Source organism: Lipotes vexillifer, unplaced genomic scaffold, assembly GCF_000442215.2.
Source record: "Lipotes vexillifer unplaced genomic scaffold, Lipotes_vexillifer_v1.1 scaffold47, whole genome shotgun sequence".
Taxonomy (NCBI): Eukaryota; Metazoa; Chordata; class Mammalia; order Artiodactyla; family Lipotidae; genus Lipotes; species Lipotes vexillifer.
Window position 1 is genome coordinate 1090633 of NW_006791298.1, and position 23555 is coordinate 1114187.

The window sequence follows — 23555 nt, forward strand, 5'->3', positions numbered from 1 at the left end:
AGGGAAAGATAACATGGATAATTGAAAGCCATTTTTTCTCCTCCTTCCCTTCCAGTCTATCTTTTGTCCTCCAGAGAATTCCTCCCTTCACTGAGACAGAATTGCCTTCTCTTTAGCCTTGCCTCGAGCTAGTTTTCTTTCACACTGCCTTCCAATTGCATTGTCTATCTCACCCCAGCTTTTGGCTCTGTTGGAACATTCCTGCCAAGTTATCTGTCCCATTCTTCTGAATCACTTGTCTGCTACCTCTGCTACTATCATGATTTGCCTTTCGTTTTCCTTATACTCCTCCATTTTGTAGCTCATCTTTAATATGGGGGGTAGCCACCTCCTGACAGCCTTTAGAACACCCATCTGTTCTAAGAAACCGTGACCACTCCGAATCTCTTATTTTTCAGTATTGTCCACCATGACAGTTGATAGTAACATACAGAAAAGTCTCTGGGGCATAGAGTATTTACTCCACTTTGGACACTGTTAATGTCCCCTGCACACCCACTGAATGATATAAGAGAGCATGGCATCATCTCAAACAGCAGAAAGCCAATGGCCATTTCAGTTGCATCTCATAATTTAATCTGACCCCTGAAAATGAGAGCCATTAAGAGAAGGCATTTATTTAGAGAAAAAAAAGTTAATATTTCATCATGAGGTAATAAATAGAAATACCAATTCCCACACAGAAGGACTGAGCAAAGAACTCATTTTTTTTCAGGTTCTAGTTTAATCAGAATGTTCAAATAAAATGCTTAACCTGCAGAACACCAATGAGGACTAATTCTTTAAAATGAAAAATGAGTGCAAACAATACTAAAAAACAGGGATTTAGTCCCTGCCACCCAAATCTATCACTGTTCTACCTCAACAGAATTGTGGTATCTGAAATGCTATTTAAAACCAAATTACCATTTGGGTTATTAGAAGAATCACTTGGCATGGCATGGGCCTGATTTGTTGACAAAAAGGCACAGGTTCTGTAACCTTTGCTTAATAAGTCATTTAGCTGCCTGACTGGCAAGCAGTGTGGCTCCCTTTGCCTCATGAAATTTACAAATGTATGCACAAACCACACACTTCACTGTGCTGGAAACCTGCTGATCTGGAGAGGTCCCTGCAGAGCTAAATTATGGGCATAGCACCCGTTGTCTGCCTTTGGTGGGCTTGCACAAGGAACATAGGGAGGTGGTGGATATGGAGAGCGTTTGGATCTGTTGCCATTCTGTGTGTCATATTCCTGAAACTCTGCCTAAGAAACCAAAGCTCAGGCAATCTGCAAAATGCAAAACTTCCTAAGTCCCTTTCATCAATCACTCATCATTTCTGACTATATTCCCAAGACCCAAGAAGGCAGGGAATAACAATTCTCAAGTTGTTCAAAGTCTAATAGAGGAAACAGATGTAAAAAATAATAGTAATGACAACAACATTAATAATGCAGTGTGATACCAGTTACAATAAGGATTTGCCTAAGAGGCTTTGAGACCAGAGAGCTGTACTCGGAAGAACTTTCCGAAAAGTGGAAGGGACAGAAAAGGCTAGATAGTTTTTCTGTCCTTGTCTAACTTTGGACTGATGATATGGCTCTGGTTCTTATACATTTTACCTTTTTCCTGTACTTTTAATTTTTGCCATGAGCTGGTCGATAAGGCTTTATCCCGTCTTAGGTAGAGAGACACGCTGAGTTCTGTCTTCCCTGGACCAAGCAGATAAAATTAGAATCCTTTCCCACTGCTGGCATATCAGCCAGAGCCCGCCCCCCCAACCCAATCCCTCATTTCCAAGAAACAGCCCTTCTTGCGTAATGTTCTCACCCAGGACACCAAGCTCACTTGAGATTGCACTGCAGTTAGCTGAAGCCATTCCCTGCCCAGACTCCAGCTGCCTGCCTGTAGGAGGTTAGGTACCACACAGAAGTTCAAGGAGCAGCCTGGATAGTTGCAAAGGCAGGAAACTCAGATTTCGTTAGAGAAAGGAAAATAAAAAATATCCTCCCCCTTCTAGTTAGAATTGGATCTGAGCATTTTTGTTACAAGCCCATACAGCTGAAAACTCCCAGGATTGGAGAGGAATGGCAGATAAAATTCCATTTACTCCTAACTTTGAAAAAAGTTAATTGGCCAAATGGGCATTCTGTATTAAGGCTCCAGTGCGTGCCAGGTTCTGTGCCTGCACTCCCTACAGGCCTCAGAGCCCTCTAAGATTGGTGCTGTTATCCCTGTTTTACAGATGAGGAAACTGAAGTTTCAAAGAGTATACTTGCCCCATGGCGAACGGGGTAGCCAGGGTTTGAACCAGTCTGTCTCCAGAACTGCTCTCTTTCCTGAATACTATCTTCATCCTTAACCATTTATAATGAAAGGTTACTGACTGTTTTCTCTTTATGGTCTAAGATTGACTCATCCTCTTACAACAAGGAATAGGACCGACGCTGCACTTGGTTCTTCTGAAGACCTGCCCCAGTTTCCTATTAGCCTGCATCTGTGAAATCAAGACTGAGTTCATTCTCTCATCCTGCCTGGGAAAAAGACCTTTACTAATGACATTAATCTGCATCTGTGAGAACAGCCAGCCTCTGCCCAGAGCCCAGATAGCAGAGCAGCTGAGATTGTGAGCTTTCCTTTCAGATCTTGGTTGGAGCTTTATTCCATCACTTAGCAGTAGTATGTGTACTTCATTTTTTGTAGTTTTTAAAATTTTTCCTTTGTAATTCAATTTTTCTAGCCTGGTTTATTAACTGTAAAATGGTGATAACTGTATTTATCTACCTTCTATGGTTGTTTTGAGTCTTAAATTCAGTTAGTGAAGAGAAAGTAAATGCTTGACACCTGTTAAATGCTCAACAAATAACAGCATTTGTTGTTCAGTTGATAACTAAACTCATATTTAAACAGTATTTTCTGGATTACAAAGTATTTTCTCATTTGATCTTCAGAGCAACCCTTTGAAGTAGGCAGAGCCGTTATCATTATCCCCATTATGCAGATTTTAAAACTGAGGTTTAAAGAGAGGGAAGTGACTTCCCCAGAACCACATAGCCGGGGGTTCGTAGAGCCAGGACACAAACCCGCTTCTGATTCCAGAGCCCACACTCCCTTCAGCATGCCCCATCAGGGAAGGACTTGTATGCGTCCTCATGTGCTACTGTGTAGATATGGGCAGAACCTGCCCACCAAACGCTGGATCTAAAGTAACCATCCAGTTAGGACAAAATTAGGACAACACCTCCACAAGATCAGAATCTCGTGGATTCTTCCACTGAGCATTTGCCCTATAGGTACTCCAAAAGCCTCATTCAACTGGGTACATCTATCCTTGCCCTGCACCCCGTTTCTTCTCTTAAGCCAAATTGTGCCCCAAGGCAGAGGAGACTTCCCAAGGGGAAATCATGTCTCTGAGGGTGGCAAGGACTGTGGCAAAAGAATGTACCCCCCAGAATCTGCGGGGAAAGGCAGTGCCTGGTCATGCTTTTCTCTTATGTTCTCTGCTCCAGCCGTAGGTGTTGAATAGTCAGCACCGCCTCGCGGAGATGTTACCCCTGCCATCTGCTCCCTCTTACTGTGGGCAGGAGCGACTCCCCCAGCTTCCCAGCCCCCACCCCAGCCTGTAAGTTCTTACCACGTTCTCTTCGCAAACACTTGGCAGCTGACTCACGGACAGCCTATGAGACACGCTTAAAATACATTTTTCAATAAACAGAACCTTTGTCTTTCAAGTTTTATTTGGGCAGCACGTTTTAGTTGTCCTCAGCCACAAATTTCACTTCTGAACCAAGCGAGAGCCTCAGTTCTAGGTACTGGTCTCCTTTTTCTCCCTCAGTTTTTAATACTTCGGAGATCCCATCATGTTTAATGGCATACTTTGGTTTGGTTTTAGCCTTTCTGTTTGTTTGTTGCCTTGCTCCTAAAAGATTTGGGGAAACTTCTTAGTTGAAGCAAATTGATGATCGTTGAAAGAATTAAGGTGCTTACATGGGATCTGGCACACAGTAGATGCACAATAAATAGTGGTTCCTTTCATGCTTGCTTCTTTTCCAGTATTTAAATGAGATCAGTGGCAATGGAGAAGGGGAAGAGAAAAGGGAGATTTCGCAGGAAATTTTAGATTTCATGGAAGAAGAAAAAGAACCAAACGTCTGGTATTTGTTTAATTAGCCCTTGGGATTGTGGGAAAAGTGGGATAGAAAATGAAGTTGGGGGGGGAAGATTGAAACAAGAAGCTGTGAATGGGTGTAAAGAGCTGAGACGAGTTAGATCAGAATTTGATGATAGCCTTACAGTGAAGTCAGAAAACCATAGTATCAAATGCAGAACTGCCATCCAAATTTCCAGCCCTGAAATGTGTCTTGATAATGATGTTTCCAGTCAGTGGAAGTTTCAGGATACTGAGGGAAATGCTCTTTTTTTTAAAACTGAAATATAGTTGATTTACAATGTTGTGTTAATTTTTGCTGTACAACAAAGTGATTCAGTTATACATATATATGCATTCTTTTTATATATATATTCTTTTCCATTATGGTTTATCACAGAATATTGAATATAGTTCTCTGTGCTATACAGTAGGACCTTGTTGTTTATCCATTCTATATATAATAGTTTGCATCTGCTAACCCCAAACTCCCACTTCATCTCTTTCTCACTCTCCCCTCCCCGTTGTCAACCCAAGTCTGTTCTCTATGTCTGTGAGTCTGTTTCTGTTTCATAAAAGTTCATTTTTGTGTCATATTTTAGATTCCACATATAAGTGATATCATATGGTATTTGTCTTTCTCTTTCTGACTTACCTCGCTTAGTATGATAATCTCTGGTTGCATCCATGTTGCTGCAAATGGCATTACTTCATTCTTTTTTATGGCTGAGTAGTATTCCATTCTATTTGTGTACATCTTCTTTATCCATTCATCTGTCGATGGACATTTAGATTGTTTCCATGTCTTGGCTATTGTGAATAGTGCTGCTGTGAACATAGGAGGTGTGTGTATCTTTTTGAATTATATTTTTGTCTGGACATATGCCGAGGAGTGGGATTGTTGGATCATATGGCAATTCTATTTTTAGTTTTTTGAGGACCATCCATACTGTTCTCCATAGTGGCTGCACCAACTTAATTCCCACCAGCAGCGTAGGAGGGTTCCTAAGGGAAATGCTCTTGATGCTCATGGTCTGATTTCTTTAGGGGAACAAGGAAAAAGTCATGAATCAGAGAGTACAATAGACTTGTTTTCACGTCCTGGCTGTGCCATTTATCTGAGTGATCTTGGACATGTTACCCTTTAAAATTCTGTTTCCTTATCTATGAAATGAAGGTGATAAAGTATCTACTTCATAGAAGAAACCCAATTAAGTGTGGCTTCAGCCAATCAGGTTTTCTTTTCTCACATAGCAAGAAATCTGTCAGTGAGTGGCTGTTGGCATTGTTTCAGCTGCTACATGTTGCCAGCAGGAACCTTGCTCTTTCTAACATTCTGCTCTACCATTCTTAGCATCCACAAGCAGGTGCCTCTGACTGCAAAATGACTGCTGCAGCTCCAGGCATCATACCCATATCCTACCCCATTATTCCTCTTATATCAGGGAACAAAGATCCTGCCTTATTCCTTCCCTGTTTCCTGTTAACAAATTTCTACTTGGGTCTCATTGACTAAAACTGGTCACATTTTAATCTTTAGTTGCAAAAGATGCCAGGAAAGCCAACACAAAACTATCTTGATTAGCTATGATCATGACTCATTACCCAGGGTTGGTCACATTGTCCTCCCTAAACAAAACTGCAGAAAGAAGGGGCAATAGGTAGTGGGTAGATTGTTAACAGTATCTCCCATCTTCCTTTTTCCCCATTCCCTGGTAGGTTTCATGCTGTTTTCAACTCCTGTTCTTGCACTTGACTCCTTTCCTCTCTTGCTGCTTGTCTCCTTCCAGTGCCTTTCCTCCACACTCACTCCCTGTGCGTCTAGGAGACAGGTATGCTGTGTGCATGTATGAGTGCACAGTGATCATCTCATTTCAGCCCTCTGTTGGAGTCCAGGATTTGGGTAGAAGTCCTGGAGTTTTCTGCAGACCAGCTCCCACAGGGCTGGGTCAAGGTTCTTCTGGTAAACGAGGACTCTGAAAAGGCTGCGTTGAAGGACATGTGCCTTTGTAATTGCAGGGGAACTCTGGGAAACAGTGCCCTCCACGTGCCCTCCCAGGTGCTTATCAAACAGTCAGCAATAGGTTCTGGGTTTCTCTTTTATGACTTGGAACCAGATGCTTCCTTTGCAAAAGAAAAGAGCCTGGTTTTGCTGAGCTTGAGTCAACAGAGTTCAGAGAACAGGAAAATGAGTGCATTGGCCCTGCTACATGCTCTGAGGAGAGAAGGCAGTACAGGTGGGGTTCCCACTTTCCACAAAGCCCCTGCATGTGAAAATCCCATACCAGGGAAGAATTTGCTTTACCAAATGTTTCTGCACTCTAAATAATGACTGTTCGCATTAGGAGAGGTTCCTTTAGGACACAGGCTTTCCCAGGCCTTCTAATGAGTCTAAGACCTTGAAGGTTCCACAGATACACATAGTTCCAAGGCCAGAGCCTATTGTCTAATGTGAGATTCTCAAAGATCTCACGTGAGTTCTCAATGATTCTTCCTGGCCACTTTTCCCACACCCACTTGTTTACCTTCCTGTTTCTTTATTGAGGACGAAGACACATTCTTTTATCAGTGGCCTATGTTTTGGGGGTATAGCCTTTCATTGGAGCCTGTTCATTAAGTTACATTCCACAATGCAGGCTTCCCCCAAAATATTTGCCTGAGAATTTTTCCTTAGGCTTCACATCTCTTCCTTTATAGCAGAGACAAAGTAACTTAGCACTTCTAATTGGCTTTTCACTTTCCAAATGCTTTACACATTAACTAATGAACCACATGATCTTGTGATAAGCCGGATCTCTGGGTTGGAGCTGGGACACTGGGTTAGGACAGGCTGTCCTGGCCCGGTGTTCCTCGCCCTCACACTCTCCCTTCCCCGCACAGGCTGCCACACGTCCCACCCCCTACCCCCCACCCCCAGAATCGGAATGTGTTGGGCTAAATGGAGCTGCAGCCCAGGCACAAACATCCTCAGCACAGGGCAGCCTTGGGCCCACACGGCTCTGCCTTAACGATGTGGGAAGTGCCCAGCACTGCCTTCCAAGGCTGGATATGCTGCATGTTAAAGGAAATTTAAGGCATCCTTCGTGGAACACAGGTTCTGCCCCTCTCAAGTACAGTCTCCCTTCCGTGGATCTATGGCCAAGTGTGTATGTATGTGTATTGGGGAAGCGGTAGTACCGGGGGTCAGGGGTGGGGGGAATGGAAGGACAATATAATGGAAAAGTCTAGTAAGGGAACTGACCATAGTGCATCTTGGTAGAGTAAAATGAGCACTGGACTAGGAGTCAAAATATCTGGATTCCTAGCTCATCTGTCCCACTCACCAGCTGTGTGATTGTCCTTAGGGAGAAAAAAGAAACCAGAATTTACTGAGCACATACTATATCCCTGGTACCTACCACACCAGGGTACTACTGATATATATGATCCAATCCCTGCCATCCATTGCTCACAGACTTTTAAGGAGAAAAGTAAACAAATTATAGTAAGATATGGTAAGGGAAACAGTTGAAGTATGTATAATCTACAGGTAGTGCAGAGAGTAGATAATTAACCCCGGGGGAGAAGCAGGGAATTCATGGAAGATATTCTAGAGGAGATTTCACATGAGCTAGTTTGGAAGGAGACAGAAATAGTTCCATTCCAGGAGAAGGGAACAGCACATGCAGAGAAACAGTGGTGTGTGTTCAGAGAATTCTATTTCATATGTTGGTTAATGTAAGGTAAATGACAGAGAATGTTGAGTAATGAGGCTGGCAAGTTAAACGGGGTCTAGTCGTGAATACATACATGCCTTTATACAATGATAAGGCACTTGGACTTTATTCTGCGGGAGATGGGAAGCAGGTAAAGGGCACAGTGGGATCTCTATATGTGAAGAAACCTTAACTTAGCTTGGTTTAACATGCGTGAGGTCTGAGATTTTACAGGTAGTAGCAGCATTAAGACCTATGGTGATGAGGTACTCTGCTCTCCAAGGCAGTATAACATAGTAGAGAAAATAGAAGCTTTGGAGCCAGATGGACTTGATTTTGATTTATCTCAGTACATGACTCATATGGATTAAATTGTAACCCCCCCCCCAATTCCATATGTTGAAGCCCTAACCCCCAATGTGATAGTATTTGAAGATGAGGCCTTTGAGAGGTAGTTAGGTTTAGATGAGGGTGAGACCCTTATGATGGGATTAGTGGCCTTTTAAGAAAAGACAGGGAATTCCCTGGCGGTCCAGTGGTTAGGACTCAGTGCTTTCACTGCTGTGGCCCCAGGTTCAATCCCTGGTCAGGGAACTAAGATCCCATAAGACACGCAGTGCAGCTAACCAAAAGAAAAGAAAAGACACCAGAGAGCATGGTCTCTGTCATGTGAGGACTCAGCAAGAAGGCAGCCATTTGCAATCCAGGGAGATGACCTTCCCCGGGTACCAAATCAGTTAGAACTTTGGTCTTGGACTTCCAGCGTCCAGAACTGTGAGAAGATAAATTTCTGTTGTTTAAGCCACTCAGTCTATGGTATTTTGTTATGGCAGCCTGAGCAGACTTCCACAGTGACCCTGGGGTAATTTTTAGCCTTTCTGACCCTTAGATGTCACATTTATAAAATTATAAATTAATTCCTGCATTCCACTTAGAGTTTTGTGAAAATTCAATATGGTTAGAATGTAAAGCCCCCAGCACCCCACACTGGCACAGGGAAAGCTGATGTGTGCTGCTGCCTTTTCACTCCTTAGAATGGAACCTCCGTCAGCACCAGAAGTGAGGCAGGATGCATCTCCTTCATCTTTGGGACCAGGGACCCGTGATTGCCGGTAGAGACATAGAAATGTTAATATGGTGAGAACCACAGAGGTAATCTGGTAATTTTTCCCCTGGGCTGCGTCGTCTGTCCCTCCATCCTCCCATGTCCATTTTCCATAAACTGTGCCATTAATTCTCTCACTAGCTAGTGGAATGATATTTATTTATTAAGAACATACTTAGCATACTCCCAAGGAACAAGTTAAAGCTCAGCTAACAGCTTCAGTTTCTGGTTGTGAGGAAAAATACACTGAGGAATGTATATGGAGAGTTTCTATGTATGGTATAATTTCATATTAAAAAACGATTAAACTTTATGCTGGATGAGGGAGAAAAGAAGAAAATCGCAGTGCAAAAACAAGTTATGAACCTAGGAGCAGGTTTCTGAATGTTTATTTTGTCAGATACGCAGCTGATATGACGGGCTGTAATGGGGTGGTGATCCTCATTGAATTGCAGATGGCTGTGAGTGACTGAAATACCACCGGGACTTAAATAAGTGGTGCATATACTGTATTACTTAGGCTGCATCCTTTAGCCAAGTTGAAGGCTTCTTTTCCTCCATCCATTCCCAACACACGCATGCACACACGTAACATGCACACACATGCGCACACACATGCATGCATCTGTCCATTCCAGAAACTCCGTGTAGAGCCTTAATTTCCCATCTAGAACAATGCCGACGTGCCTTTCCTGACTTTGCCCCTTTGCCCTCTGCCACCAAAGCGCAGCCCCACCACACACACACACACACACACACACACACACACACTCTCCAATGCAGATAATGGTGTCTCAGATCAGTCTGCTTTGCTGCAGCATCAAGACCCAAATCAATTTATCGACTCCCGTCAGAATGGCTGGTACCGTAATCGTTACAAGAGAAGAATGGAAAGTGAGAACGTTTCCACGTGAAAAATAAAAATAACGTTTTGTTCTTTCCTGTCCCCACCCCCTTTTTTGCCTCATAGATCTTTATGTGTTTACACAGCAGAGAGCACTTTACTTAAGTTAATCAGCTCCTTCTACATTATTAATTGTGACAGGGCGCTACATGACAGGAAGAGTATTATGGGAAACATTGATCTCACTCAGATGGCGTGGACCTGAGCAGGTTTGGTATTCCTTCCCCCATCTCACTGCTTTGGGGTCCCATCAAATCACATTTCCCTGACTGACAACACAGAACACCTCCCATCAATACAATTGATTCTGTGAAAAACGACAAGGAACATTTTTCAGCTGGAGATAGATGAATTATGGTGATGGTAAAGAGAACGTTTCAGAAATCTTCTTTCAGTTTAGAAACTTAAATTGGGAACTAAGGTACTATTATCATCCCAAACACAAGCCTAATTTATATCCTCAGAAAAATGCTACTATTAAAAGAAACTTACTACAAGTGAAAAATAGACTTAGTTGAAGCCAACAGTGAACCTGAAGATATAATAGATGATTTAAAAGGCCATCCGCTAATTTTTTGTGGGACATTTTTGGTTTAGTGCACATCTTTGAAAGACATTTCATTAAAGTTCAACTTTCATGGCTTATACCTGTAGACCCTAACATAAATCCTATGTGAATGGACAAAAGTGAGTGGGTGTCATTTGTGACCTGGAAATAAAAGGTCAACCATTGGATTTATAGCTTTTTTAGTGAAAAGAACATAAAGATTCCTGCCAACTGGAGTCAATGCATATTTTAATGTTTCCTAGTTAAGATGATAAAATCAAGAGATTAGGATCATGCTGTTCAGTGAACGTCAAAAATTAAATGTGATGGGCTAAGTGTCATTCCCAAGGGGCAGAAGTTAATATTTTAAAAACCGTTTCTACCACTGGCAGTCAAGAAATGAATTGTCCATGATCATTAACCAAGGTAAGGAGAAATCCCACTATTATTACTAAATTTAATGATGACTACTACACTAATCAACTATATTGTTAAATTACTCTGCTGCTCTCCTTTAATGTCCCCAAACAATAATAGTGGATTGATTGCTGTCAAATAATTCTCATATACAATTGTGAACAAGTCATGATGAGGCCTCGTGGATGAAGGCTTATTTGTGGGAAAAGAAGTTGTGGCTATCTTATGGATAAGAGAAATAACATAGAACCTTACGCTGCATATAACATTCTTCTAAGACCAAGACTCTGTGACACTACAGACCTGTTATTAAGTATGATTCACCAGGACAAGTTTTTTAAATACAAAAAAAAAAAAAAGAACATGCATTTCTTTTCATTATTTTTTTTTCTGTTTCATATTTTTGCCATCTTTTTCTTTTCTTTGTAGGAAAAGAATCCATTTACAGGTCCTTTCCTTCTTCTAACTTGTAGAGCTCTGGATCCCATCTCCTTTGGATTTTTATTAAGGGAGAAGAAAGGTTATTTAAAGGTGTTTATAGGATGACTCAGACACATGGTACCCCATGCCATTTGCAAATCCATTTTAAGACGCTGGTATTTTGGGAAGTTACAGAAATTCGGAATCCTGAAGCCGATAGTTTTCTTAAAGATTGTCACCTCCACACCCCATCATTTTTCAGATATGACTTTAAGTGCGTTTTGGAATAAAGTGTGTATACTTCTGATAAAACAGCCCCTCCAAACAAGAGGGCCCAAGCTCAGGGAGTTGAAACGATTTGTGAAGCCACACAGCTAATCAGAGGTAAAGCAGGTCTGAGAGGCAGGGTTTCTGACACCAGGGAGGGAAGGCACTGGTAGTTTAATATGTGGCTTAGGATATGGGTGCACAGTTTCTATTTTACAGAGGTGTTTTATAGAAGTTCAATATCCATTAGACTGACCCAAGTGCATTGGAATCCTGAGGAACAAAAGCATATACTTCCAGAGTTCACCGTGCAGAATTTATCTTCATACACTACCACCTAGTATTGTGTGCATGTGGGTGTGGGTGTGTGGGGGTGGTTTTTAAACCTGTGCTTCTGTCTGTGGTCTGGGGAAGCTTTCGGTGGCGTGTTTTTCTAACTCCTGTCCTTCACAGTGCAGACAAAGGTTAAAACTCCCATCTGCTTTCACAGGCAAGTATTTTAAGGTACTTTTATAGGAGGCAGGGAGCAGGGAGGACCTTTGATTTAAAGTTCAACATTTACATCTGTAATTTTGCCTGATTTCTGTGCTCACATTAATTAAATTGAAATCGTTTAATTAGAATAAAAACTGAAATTGATCATTAGGATTAATTTAACCTGATAGGCTTTGTGTGCTTTTCTTGACAAATATTATGAAATGTAGTGATAATGACGCAGCAAGAGGTATAATTTCACATCTTATAATGATTTTAATATCTGCCAGTTGTTCTCTCTGGTATCTGGATAGCTCTCAATGTTGCTATTAGTTCCATCATTACCATTCAGCTAGGGCCAGGCTGTATCTCTCTGCTGGCTTCTTCCCAAATATTTTTTCCTGTCAAAGTCTAAAGATGTACCAAATTCTCTTCACCCCTCCCTCCTAATAACATAATCCTTTCCCTTAACCCACCCCCACCATCTTCCAGGAATGCTATTTGCATGGCTCTTCCCCTTGGCCTTGCATCACAATGACCTTTGTGAAACAAGAACTGCAGAATGACACTCCTTATGGAATTCTCTAGTGTTCCTCAGTTCTGGGGACAGAGATGTCAAATCTCGACTGTCCCTCTGCACCCCTTCCTGGCTGCTTGCTTTGAATAAGAACCAGGCACAGAATTAAGCTCCATAGTAAGATGAGGGATGGTACCCACTGAATAACTCTAAGGGAGCAGGAGAGACAAGGCAGCTTCTCCAAGGGCCTAATTTGTGTTCAGGCAATAGCTTGCCCTCTTCATCCTGTGCCTTCCATGTAGCTCCATCCAACGAGCATGTTTCCAAATTGGTGGCCTCTGTTTCTAAAAGAAAATTGCTGAAGGATGAGACTACTGTTTTGCCCTAAGATTCAGCATGAATGAAATAACATTAGATCTGCATTAGTGTACCAAACACACTGATGAATGTAAAACTTTCTGAACTGTCAGGTCAACTATCAAATTATTTTGTCTTGAGAAGAATTAAGAGCTGCATGGGTAGATTAAATCCTCAGGAAAATCTGCAAAGCATTTGAGTATCGAATTCCTCCCATCCACCATTTTGCCAGAGTTACTTAAAAAAAAAAAAAAATTGACATTGGCAGTTATGTTTACTTTGTTTCCTGCAACAACCCTTAAGGCAGAAATTCAAAGGATAGTGGAGAATGAGTCAAAATTGGATAGATATTTATGAGTAAGAAAGAAGAGAAACAAAAACTAGACAAAGGAAAGAACATGTGATTCTCAGTAATTTGGGAATGAGTGACCAATGGTATAGTAGAGACTATCACATATGCAAATTATTATCTTTCTGCAGCTTGGCCAATCGTTCCTGGCCAAAGGCAGAGAAACTCTCAGGGTTGTGAGTCCTGATTTCATTCAGTCGTCATAAGTTAACTGCCGCCCCCAAAGAAACTAATTTTATCGTTCATTTCTACAGAATGTCATCTATGCGGATTCTACTTTTATTCATGTCTTTATCCAATAGAAGAAACTTACTATGTTCATAGCAAAGGGTTTTATTTGGACGCATATTCACATTTAATTTGGTTTTAAAAACTCCTTAATGCGTCTAGCATTTGAGCTAGGCTAAGTTCAAGAGATTGAGAGAAAAGAGGATATAGCCAGCGTACTCAGGCTGTTATTGTATTTATCCAAGAAAAGTGACTGCCCATTATGTACCAGGCCAAGAAGCTATATGGGCTAGCATATAGAGATGAGGTTTCTGTCTTCCCCATGTCAGAAAGGAAGACACATACATAAAAAAAGCATCACCTTTGTTTAACAGCTTAGTTTAACTTAAGTTAAAAGACAAAACACTTCCATATTTTCATGTATTATTTCACTTCAACCTCACAACCACGGTGCTAGGAAGGTGTTCTTAATCAGAGGCACAGACTGAGACCAGATTCACAGTGGACTGTCACTGTGCAGGGATGCAGCTGCTGAAGCTGGAGTACTGGGAATGCCACACCCTGCAATGCCGGGTATGCTCACCTATCAGGAAACTGCTCCAGGGCCGAGATGCTATAGAGTAACACTCAGGTGTTTGAAGCATTGGTTTATTATTGCTGTACCCACTTTCTTGCCAAACTCAAATTCACAGAGAAGTTGAGTGGCAGAGTTCTTGGTATTGTTTGTCCGGCTCTCCTTCCATTTCTGTCCACAAAGACCATCACTGCTTTCTCTGAACTCCAGGACCCTTGCTTAGCAAGGAGACTGAGTCTTAATCTCAGTCAGCCAGGAAACCAGTTCTCTCCAGATTGGTTTCTATGAGCATCTCAGAACCCCTACTTCAACCCTTCAGGCTTCTAAACCAAAAATAGCCACTTCTTCCTCTCTAGTGTAACTTTGTTGGCTGGAAAATCCCTGAGATCTTTTTGACCTCAAAAATCCCTTAGGTTTTTTCATAAACATAATAAGGAGTCCCTTCTGAGTTGGGGACATTTATCTTCATAACACTTTTTAACTGTATTTTTCAAGTCAGAAAACCAGTTTACACAAACCCTAGGTCTTATATTTGGAGAGAATAAACATGCATTGACCACTTTCCACAAAGAGTTGAAAGTGATTTCAGAGAAATCTAAAGTCATGACTATGGAATTCTAGAATATGCATCCAGAATCTTTTTAACTGGAATGTTACCACGAAAGCCTTATCGGGAAAATTAAGAAAATTCAGTTCTGCAGGCCTGGCCTTGTCTTTCTTCCCCTCTTTCTTTGACTTTATAGTAGATCTGAGGAAACTTTTAATACTAACTAAAGCTTGCTGTTGCCTGGCCTCTGAGTCTAAAATGCCTGAGAAAGCAGTACAGATTCCAACTGTAAAACATTCCTCCCCCAAGCCTTGGAAACTAGTGTACAGAGGCCGGTAGACTTCAGAGGGAGCACATGTAAATGAGGCTCAGTTATAAACTCCTGAGGAGTGTTTTATTTAGTTTAAACCTGAACTTGAACTTGTAAACCTGTACCTGGAGAACAACACAGAAAGCTGATGCAGTAGAACAGGAAGCCATATTTCAGCTCAGACAATTCACTTCTCTAAAAGAAAAGAAAGTCTTCGAGTAATTTTTTTTTTTTAACTGAACTGCCTTTAGGATAGCACAAGGTGGCATCTTTGCAAGATTTTTGTGATTGCAGAATCAGAAAGAAAGTTAATATGTGTCATTTGAATTTGCCACCATTCTTGCAAAGTGAACGATGGGATCTCCTAGCCATAGGGTGATTTAACAAGAGAAAAGGGTATTTAAAAAGCCAAAGAACACATAACCATCATCCAATCTGTAACTGGTTTCATTAAAATAGAATAAAGTGATAGGTATGGAACTGTTCCAAATCGGCACTGTGTGTACAAGTTCTGAGTTTGTTCTTAAATCTCAATTACTAGGAGAGCACTACCAAGTAGAATTCATCTGAAAACAAAGTAAGTGATTTTGTTTGCGTGCTTGATTTTATGACACATTCTTAAATATGTGTTCAGGAATCTTTGCTTATGAAATCACCATCTTTAAAGTCATTACTAAAAGGTAAAAATGAATTAAATTTTCTGCATTAGAATGATACTGCCTCTCTCCCAGCAGCATAGATTCCTGACAGGGAAGCCTAGTAGCTCTGCTGATCCCATATGTTATGTTCACGTCCAAATCATTGATAAGACCTTTGACAGAGACCCTTAATGCTGTGGGATTTCACCTTTGCACAATCCCCCAACCCAGCCCTACCGAGAAGCTTCCAACTCACCTCTCCTGGAAGAATATTCAGGAAGAGTCTAATTGTTTGTAGTAGTGAATATTGCTTAGTTGTAAATTTAATCTACAAATATAGAAGGAAAAAAATCTGAAAATCTGAACAGCATTTGCTGTTTCAGCTTTAAAAAAAAAGTACTGTCATTTGAAACTGCCAACTCCCCCATGTGGGTTTGTTTTGCAAGTCACATCTTAACAAAGACAAGTTTTGTTGCCATAAAACCCTAAATCCTACCACATTTTCAGAAGGAGGAGGAAAGCATTGTTCACTGATCCCCAGTTTGTGCTTTCAGGGATGTCACGTAGGAGCTTTGACTGGACTTGGGGAAATCATTGCATTTTTATCCAGGGCAGTTGGCTCCGATGAAACCCTTACCCCGTCGGGTGACATCTAGATCACACCAATGCCTCCCTTAATGATGCCGCTTACGTTTTAGGCCAATATTTCAAAGATCTGTCTCTATGTTTGTTATTTCCTCCCCCAAATAATATAATAATATTATAACAACTGGTATACTGAGGCCTGTTCTGCAGATAAGTAAAGTTGTGACCCCTGATGTCACACAGACTAGAATTTAGGTCTCTGACTTTTTCCATGGTCAAGCTCCTTCTAACCTCAGTGAGGGATATGAACAGTTTTATCCCTGCCAGTATCACATCTACACAGTGAACGAGGAAAAGATGACTCCTGGACCAATACAATTGAAGAGCAGGTGTTCCCAGAAGGTAAAAGTGTAGGGACGGGATCTTCGTAGTGTAATCAGAGCAGCCAAAATCGCAGGGCAGCCAGTGACTGAGCTGAGACTTGAACCCAGGCCCCTACCTCAGAGTCCGGTGCTGAGTTGCATCTTACTGTACTCTCGCTCTCTTCTCTCAAGAATCTGAGAACCGAGATGCTACAACCTGCTCTGCGCTCTGTCCTGATCCCGCCCCTGCGCCTCACTTGTTTGGCTCAATACACAAGCTTCCGTCCCGGCTGCCAGGCGGGTAGTTGCGGTTGCAGTTGAGTGTGCCCTCTTCCTTCCTCTTAATCCAGAGAATGGAGCGGGGAGGGCTGCTGCTTTGCATAGCCTTTGAGAGAGTGGGGGTCTGCCCTCATTCTTGTGGGGGATCGAACACAGGTGGAGAGGGAGGGAGAGAGAGAGAGGGAGACTGGCTGGGAGGGGTGGGTGGAGGGAGGCAGGAAATGGGGACTGGAAAGGACAGAAGGAAGGACCCTGGACAGAGAACAGAGAAGGTCCGAAGCAAAGACCTGTGCTCAGGGCCTGGCAGAGAGGTTACCCGCGGGGGGTGGGAATGGGCACAGGGGGCAAGTACCATCCAGTGCCTAAAGGGCTCCTTGACTGGAAAGGTTCGTTTGGGAATTCGTTTCTGGCAAAGTAGCAGGTCTTCTGTCGTTCTCTTGCAGGAGGTCTCTGGGAGAATTTTTGAAATTACTGAACTTTTCACTTCAATGTTATTTTCTTCCTTACCAGATTTTATCTACCTGCACAATCGGAACAGTAAATCTACATGATAGATTTACTGTGAACCTGAGTCATGTTTGGGAAGAACTTTTCGGCTCTGGGGGAAGAGCAGGAGTGGGGAAGCGCTTAGTGGTGTGATTATTGTAATGTGGCCACGCTCGGCTGAGCGCCGACCTCCACTCCCACGCCTCTCTCTTTAAACCAGAAAGGTTACCTCCCTGGGCCACCATTGGGCCAGCCCCAAGTGTGACCGTCTGCACTTGTTAGACAGCAGGCATTTAATTAAAATTGGAATCTGATGTGTAGAAAACATACATTTTTTTCATTTCATAGCTCCCCAGGAAATCATACTCTCTTCCTGCCCTGTTCCCCTCAACTCTCCCTGCCGCCAAAAAAGAAAAAAAGAAAGACAGACTAGGGGAAAGATTATTTAATGTTGAAAATCAGAAATTACAAAGGGCCAGGCTGCCTTCTTTATTTTTGCCTTTGGGGCTGACATTAGCCAATAATAAAGCCTGTATTGTATCTTCAGCCCAGAGCCAGCTTTTTTTTTATGGCTAACTTCCCATACGGAAAAGGGGTCGTCCCTTTTCAGAGCATTAAAATACAGCATTTAATGAATCTGTAACTAAAATCTTTCATCTTACTTTTGTGCAATAAAAGGGTTTGCCTGATGCGTTCTGATATTTGGCTGGACTTTGTGGAATCAAAAAACATCTTAAAGCACAAATTATAAGACACAAGGCCCAAGCTGAAAAATCAACCTCAGAGCACCCTGGTCACCGCCTTTTCCACAGCAGAGCCGTCCAGCGCACCGCCCGGGCTCCTCCCAGAGCAGACGCAGTGCCATTGTAGGCAAATAGATAGGAACTCTGGACGATTTCATCGGGTCCTTGTTCCCCTAATCTCCACGCTGCACCTCAGATCTCAAGCAGCTTCCGTGGCGTGGGCTCACTTTAATGGATAATCTATTTTTCATGAAAAAGCAGGAAATAAGCTGTCTCTTTCATAAAAAGATTTACAAAATGTAATCATTGTTGAAATATTCCCTTTGAACTGCCGTGTCCACGGGGGTCTCCGCTCCCAGAGTCGTGCTTCATTAGGACCCCCTCTCAAGCGGCTCCAGAAGGGCAGGTACACTGGTGGTGCCTGGCTTTGATGTCTTGAATGAATGAAAGAAAAGCACAATAAAAAAGAGCTGTTGATCAAGCATAAAATACTCTTTAAGCTGACAGAATAGCAGCGTTAACACACCCTAAGCTGCTTTTCGTTTTTCCCTTTTTTCCTCACATTTTCCTGTGCTTTGTGTACACTGGGGGTTTGTATTTTATAAGAAGTCTCTGATCTATGTAGTATGCCATTCGCTAACAAAAACCAAAATAGGATTGTTTCTGTCCCACTTGGTTGCCTGACTACTCCCTCCCTCCACACCCTCCCCCCCTTCCCCCTTCCCTCCCCTCCCACCCGACCCCGGATCCCCTCTCCCCCTCATCCCCAACTTCCAAGGCATGCAGTTCAGCCTTGCAAGGCAAGGGCCCAAATGCCTTTCATAAACTTGAGCCAATTCCTTTTGTGCAGTTGGTTTCGCTGCTCTGATTTTAATACCGCAATTAAAGACAGATTTTTATTTTCTCAAGAACTTTCCTCTGCAACTGGGGAAATGGAACTGACGCAACTGCTACCTTTAACTAAGAAATTATATCATTAAATGAGAGAAAGCCGCCTTGTTGATCAATGCCTTTCCAAGGGAACTTGTCCCCCGTAGGTCTCCTGTGGACCTTAAGGCCTGTACACACTTTATGGTTAGAGAACCCTTCTACCCTGGCTTTCGACTTTTCGGTACTTGTCTCTTTCCAGGCATTAGCTCATTCGGTCCCCACAAAAACTGATAAAGTTGTTATGTCCATTTCACGGAGTCTAAAACTGAGACGCAGTGGTGCTAACTAACTTACCTAAGATCACTTAACTAGCATGTAATGGTGTACTAGTTAAATGATGGGATTCTGTTAACTCTGACTCCAGTGTCCCATCTCTCACCACTGTGCACTCAGCCCTCCAGTAAGTCGGCAGGGCAAATCTGAGTGAGCCAGAGTGCAGTTTTTCATTCGGAAGTCTTTGGTTTCACAAGGTAAAAGATTACTTGATAAAAACGTAAAGGGAAACCAGAAAAAAGAACTTTACTTGATGGTGAGGCAGACACTAGGGCAAGTTGGAATACGGTGAAAGAGTCAGACTTTGGAACGACCGTTGGAATAATTGGATTGTGTATGTACTCTCAAGGTTTGGAGGTGCTGGATGGCTTACTGGGTAAAAAGATTAGTGTTTTCCCGTCTTGAGGTTTGAACCAAACGGAGGTCTTGGCCGGGAGCAGCACGGTCACTCTCCAGGGAGTGGTGGTTTGGACAACTCCTCTGCGCTCGTAGTAAGTAGGCCGCGGTCCATGTTACAAAACTATTGCACATGCTACGGCCGCAGTTGGCTGCAGTTGGCCCTGTCACAAGAGCTTTTCCATCAGAACTGCCTGGGGCGGCTTGTGGAGACCTGTGTCTCTCTGGGGAGAGCACCTTCACCTGGGGAGATGTGGACATGAGGCATGAGCATGGATGTGGCACAGCCGTACTAGAAGTCACCCATCTAAATGCCTTGTTGGAGTAACCGGCACCAGGCTTTGGGAGCCTTGGAGATACCTCATTTCTTCCTTTCTTCCTTTATTCAACAGTATTTATTAAGCTGCTGGAGATGCCACATGCAAGAAGACAGTTCGTTTTCTTGAGGGAAAAAAATAGGTCATGACAGTTCAGTGACTGGGACAGAGGTAAAACCCCGGGACTAAAGGCCTGGAGAAAGACCCCTTGGAAGAAGGGACTGATAATCTGAGACAGCAAAGACTAGCTAGCATTAGCAAAGCCAAGGAGAGGGGGACCCCTGCGCCAAGGCCCAGCAGAGACAAAGTATTTGGCTTTGGGGGATCTGGAAGGTTAACACCGCACAAGTGTTGAGTACAAGCAGTGAAGAGATAAGGCCACAAAGGTAAGCAGGGCCAGTCACTGTCCATTAACATTTTAGTAGTTTCCTGTACAATAAACAAGTCTTGGTTTAGTGTTATTGAAAACAGGCTTTCTTTAATTAACAAAATCACACAAGAAAAATGGCTGCAGAGATCAAAGCCCGTGGCTGGCAAGACCGATAACTGACACCTGGGTACAGCGTGTCACCTTTGTCAGAAGGAGCCGGTGTTAGAAACTGCTTTCCCCTCATGGAATGCAGAATGGCCCTGCAGTAGTCCTCTGGGGGCCAGAGGACAGAGGCCTGCTTACTTCAAGTCACACAACTAGCCAATGGAAAAAGTGGGACTAGGTCCTGGGTCCCTCGGACATTGGATACTCAGCCTTATCAGCTGACATAAGTTTTTAAAGATCCGACTGTGAGAAGATCAGGGTAGCTGGTCTCTTGAAGGATATAGAAGTCTAAAATCCAGCGCTTTCTTTCTGCCGGGCAACTCCTTAAGAGCAGGCACCGTATTTGTTGTATTCATTATATCCCCAGAGCCTAGCATACAAAGCACACAGTAGGTGCTAGTACTTGTTACGTAAGTGATGAAGTACTCCCAATACTAACGTGAGAAACCAGGAGTGCACTCCGAGGCCCTGTCCATTTCCATTGGATTAGAAGCGGGCAGGGGAGTCTACCAGACCTCTGGCTGATTTGCCAAGGACAACTCATTTGGGCTAAACAGTGGGCTTGAGCTCATCGAACAAGAGCAGGAAGCCAAAAATGACTAACTGGATTAGTGTGACCCAGCAGAGATAGCATCTTCTCAAGAGAGAAGTCAAAATGTTGACTGCAACTCATGCAGTACTGGTTGGCAGCATCCTCTTCGGGGGCTGATGGAGTAGGAAGGAGTGGGGACTGGGGGCCGAGGCCTCCCTCCCTGTATTTGTGTGTTTCTGTTTTCTGTGTGTGAATGTCCTGAAATAACCCACCTTGCCTGGAGAAGAAAGCAAAGTGTCACACCCAGTTCTGGATTCCACATTAACAACCTCCTTCCGCAGTGTTCAACTTTGCCCTTGAGGCCTTTTGTTTAACTTTTTAATTTGAAAAACAGATTCTGCTGCGTCACAGTCTGTTCCGCCCTCCCCACCCCCACCCCTAGCACCCTCTCCCTTTTTTTGGTTAAAGTGAAATATAGCTATCTCAAACAGACTTGCGTTTCCTTTTTGTTTCTAAAATATACATCCTGCCCTCTTAGTGAAAAGTGTAATTAAAAGCCTTTTTAAAAGTCGTTATTTGCATTAGAATGTTTGGTGTTAACTAAGAAGTTGAGTCTTCATCAACCATGTCTTAGGCACCTTCCTGACCAAATTTTGGAAAGTAACCTCAGTTTCCTAATTGCTCTCCCTACAACATAGGAAAGGAAAGAGACTGCTTTCAAAGCTACCAAGAGCCATTTCAGGCTTCCTGCTTACGATGCAGCCGGATAGATGTTGTTTATGGTTCATAAAACCTGACTACTGTGAGTATTCCAGAATCCTGGCAGAATGGGATTCGAACTTTCATGGAGCTGTAAATTAAGGGGCGGGAAGTGTGATAAAACTCCTTAGAGAAAGGTGAAAAAAAAAAAAAAAGTCGCGCTGCAATGGTTAAATGAAATTTTATAAGCACATTCAGTGTGGAGCTGTTTTGCATTACATGAGTTGAATACCTTAGAGACGCCACATCTGCAGGCACTTTATTAAATCCTTAGTCAGCACTTTCCAACCTGATGAGATTACTTCTTCATTTGACTGGAGAAGAGGAAAGCTGAGCTCTGGTCCTGGACTGCAGATTTCTTTTGATGTTTCACCTTGAACACTGAGAGAGGACAATTACCACCCCCCCTCCAGCCCCCTCCCCTCCTCCTTTAGCACATCCCAAACTGTAGAAATTGTGAATGTAACAGAGTAATTTTACTTAACTCGAGCCCCCGTGGGAGTGTGGATTTATGGACCTCCAAAACTACTATAGCTGAGTGTTCGCAAGGAAAAAAAAAAAACAGATCAAAGCTCTGTGTTTACTTCCTTAATGTAAATGTATCAAGATAACATCGTCCGATATTGTATTGTAATATTGGAACTCACTGCAGATAAGGGACAGAGATTCCTTTGTAGTCCATCTGGATACAGGAGGTTAGATTGAAGGGCTATAAAATGTGAAGGCAGAAACCATATGAAACCTAAGCTTATGTCAGTAAATATCTGAAGACAATTTTTTGACTCTCCATAAATGAATTTTGTTTAATGTGGCAACATTTTCCCAGTGATTTTCTCCTCAACCCCACCAATTTAACAATCTCAGATTTCTTTAATATCTTTCTTGTACGTTCCAAGAAGAAAATGCCCAGAATTATTCGTCAAGTAATGTTTTGAAACTTGCACTCTGCTTGAATAATAGATTTTATAATAAAACATCGCAAGAGAAAAATGGGCTTTTCCAAACATTATGTTGTTCACTGGACGTCATTCGTAGTTCATGGAAGTTTTTAGAAGTCGAGTGGCTTACACACCTGCGACGATCACGCTCGTCCGTAACAGACTTAGGAGGGTCTTCAGCTACAAACTGATCATGAGAACATTCAATGAAATGGATGGATTTTTTTTAGCATTATAATGGTTTATCTGCCATTTCTACAAATAAATTATTTAATCAAAGAGCCCTCATTCAAAAAAAAAAAAAAAAGAAATCCCTGTGTGGTTCCCCTAACCGGCTGACTTCCCATTCTGGAAAGCTTTGGTCAAGTAGCCGGGTTAATTGTCATGAAGATTAGTGTAATGTGGAAATAAGGACTAATGGTCAAATTATAGGAGTGAAAAAGTTTGAGAATAGGTTTTGGTTTGGGCCTGAAAGGGTTAATTAAGTTTTTTCCACGGGTTCTTAAAGACCCCTAACCCAGGCCTTCAGGAGCCATATTGACACCCCACCCCAGGGCAACTCGCTCCTCTGGTGACATGTTGCTGGTCAGAGCACAATAGCCTTCTGTGTCTGCAAATCATTGCTAAAATCATCCCAAGGAAAAAAAAAAGTTTGAAAGCTTTAACGTTAGACAAAAGCCCAAGAGCTGCAGTGTGCGGCTCAAAAACTAGGAGTCAGCAACTTCTATTGATTAAAAACTAACCTTTAAAGTAACTCTGAGAGTGTGTGGTTAGCATTTAAATTTAAACATGTCATGAGTTGATTTGTGTTACTGAATACCAACTCAGAAGGAGTAACATTCACATCGCATTTTTTTTATAATTCCCTTAAGCAGCTAAAGTATTTCATGAAATGTCAATAGGGCAAAAAGAAGAAGGGGCGGGGGGCGGGGGGGGGCGGTGG

At 42.5% G+C, this 23555-nt stretch overlaps 1 protein-coding gene and 1 non-coding gene across 2 annotated transcripts in view; both read left to right on the forward strand.

Annotated features, from left to right (window-relative positions):
* Positions 1 to 23555, forward strand: part of NFIA (nuclear factor I A) — a 393295-nt gene that overhangs the window by 366780 nt on the left and 2960 nt on the right. The window lies entirely within an intron of this gene.
* Positions 8345 to 8417, forward strand: TRNAE-UUC (transfer RNA glutamic acid (anticodon UUC)). Its single transcript has one exon. It is a non-coding gene; the product is annotated as a tRNA-Glu (tRNA).